This window comes from Salvelinus sp. IW2-2015, unplaced genomic scaffold (assembly GCF_002910315.2).
Source record: "Salvelinus sp. IW2-2015 unplaced genomic scaffold, ASM291031v2 Un_scaffold1849, whole genome shotgun sequence".
In the NCBI taxonomy this organism is placed as follows: Eukaryota; Metazoa; Chordata; class Actinopteri; order Salmoniformes; family Salmonidae; genus Salvelinus; species Salvelinus sp. IW2-2015.
In genome coordinates, this window is record NW_019943214.1 from 304360 (window position 1) to 306796 (window position 2437).

Sequence of the window (2437 nt, forward strand, 5' to 3'; positions counted from 1 at the left end):
TAATCTTTTGCACAAAGTAATTTGGTTCTGACCCTCACTGACATTCTGTTGAGTTGTTGTGGCCCCCAGTCTGTCTGCGGCCCTCGTGTGCTTGGTCCACTGTGTGCTTGGTCCACTGTGTGCTTGTCCACTGTGTGCTTTGTCCGCTGTGTGCTTGGTCCGCTGTGGTGCTTGGTCCACTGTGTGCTTGGTCCACTGTGTGCTTGGTCCACTGTGTGCTTTGGTCCACTGTGTGCTTGGTCGCTGTGTGCTTGGTCCGCTGTGTGCTTTGGTCCGCTGTGTGCTTGGTCCACTGTGTGCTTGGTCCACTGTGTGTTTGGTCCACTGTGTGCTTGGTCCACTGTGTGCTTGGTCCGCTGTGTGCTTGGTCCGCTGTGTGCTTGGTCCACTGTGTGCTTGGTCCACTGTGTGCTGGTCCACGGTGTTGCTTGGTCCACTGTGTGCTTGTCCACTGTGTGCTTGGTCCACTGTTGCTTGGTCCACTCAGCAGCCTGTAGACGCATGTGGGGGAGGGAATGAAAATCCAACTGCAAAGCAGCGGAACAATGGACGTCAAAAAGCACTTTATGTCATGACAGACCTCTACTCAAACCATTTTCTCCAAGCCGTTGCAAAACAATTTTGTATTGTACAGTTCTTTTGGGGGGAAAAATTGAAATAAATTAATCCACAGAATAAAAGATTGTCTTGTCTGTCGTCCTTTGACTCTGAAATTCACTTCCTGAACTCACATGTTGGCCTTCATAACTCTTATCTTTGTCTCTCTCCCGTTCTCAGTCGATGTATATCCTTTCTGCTAGCTGGCCCGGCTTCACGTGTCTGGTAATCAAACACTGCTTCCCACACATCACGTTCATGGAGCAGCGGAACATGTGTTGCTGTGTGCGAGGTATTCATGGAGCAGCAGGAACATGTGTTGCTGTGTGCGAGGTATTCATGGAGCAGCAGGAACAGTGTTGCTGTGTGCGAGGTATTCATGAGCGCAGGAGCTGTGTTGCTGTTGCGGAGTATTCATGGAGCAGCAGGAACATGTGTGCTGTGTGCGAGGTATTCATGGAGCAGCAGGAACCTGTGTTGCGTGTGCGTGGTAGTTACTGTTATCCTGCCACCCACCCTTCTAACCAGGCTCTTCCTTGTATGTTTTCTTTTCCCATCAGCCTCGCGGTGCGCTGTCGGCCTCGCGTGCGCTGTCGGCCTCGCGGTGGCTGTCGGCCTCATTGATCAATCACTTACCTTCCTACTGCGTCATAGTAGTTGCTGACTCCCGACATATTTACTCCAGATAACAGACTTGTCAGACATGGAGTTTTGATTGGTTTACCTATTGACTAGTAACACCAGCCCAGTCCTCCACCTGGAAACTGGCAGGAAGCAAAACGTTGATGTGCCACTGGTCTTCAATGATTCAAATGCTGCGCAAACCCAACCATATCTACTCTGGAAGTCTTAAGAGTGTGAACCAGTGATACAACTAATTCTGAACTAAGCACCTTTCTTACTGAGTTCATTTATTATCCAGGGACAAAGTACAACAGAAACATACGTCTCAGTAGTTAAGATGTGTTGTACCAGATGTCGCTGACGGCTTATTTTCAACTGCCGGCACACAGCTTTATCATTTAATGTGCACTGCAGTGTTGTAGTGATAGCCTCATTGGGAATTGATTTGCGTTTAGTGTATTAAATAACAAACTAGGGCTCTCCTGAGTGTGCGTCCTGTCATCCATTAGAATAGTGATGACAGAAATACAGAGGGATCATGGTTATTCATGACGCCATCTCCTCACCCTTCCTCATCACCCCTCCTTCCTCACCCCTCCCTCACCTCTCCTCACCCTCTTTCCTCACCTCTCCTCACCCCTCCTTTCCTCACCTCACCCTCTTCCTCTCCTCCACCCTCCTCTCCTCTCCTCACCCCTCCTTTCCTCACCCCTCTCCTCACCCCTCCTTCCTCACCCCTCTCCTCACCCTCCTTACCTCTCCTCCCCTCTTTTCCTCACCCCTCTCCTCACCCCTCCTCTCCTTCCTCACCTCACCCCTCTCCTCACCCCTCCCCTCCTCACCCCCCCCTCCTCACCTCACCCTCCTTTCCTCACCCTTCTCCTCCTCATCTCACCCCTCCTTTTCCTCACCCCTCCACTCCTCTTCCTACCCTCCTTTCCTCACCCCTCCTTTCTTCACCCTCCTTTCTTTCACCCCTCCTTTCTTCACCCTCCTTTCTTCACCCCTCCTCTCCTCACCCCTCCTCTCCTCACCCCTGTACTTGGCATGAGGAGTCACACCCTACTGTTGTTGCTCTCTCTCTGTCACCATCACCTCATGTTTCAGCATGATAATGCACGGCCCCATGTCACAAGGATCTGTACACAATTCCTAGAAGCTGAAAATGTCCCAGTTCTTTCATGACCTGCATACTCACCAGACATGTCACCCACTG

At 51.0% G+C, this 2437-nt stretch overlaps 1 long non-coding RNA gene across 1 annotated transcript; it reads left to right on the forward strand.

Annotated features, from left to right (window-relative positions):
- Positions 1 to 92: 92 nt before the first annotated feature.
- Positions 93 to 680, forward strand: LOC139024762 (uncharacterized). Its single transcript, XR_011476125.1, has 2 exons — positions 93 to 167; positions 488 to 680. It is a non-coding gene; the product is annotated as an uncharacterized lncRNA (long non-coding RNA).
- Positions 681 to 2437: the final 1757 nt, after the last annotated feature.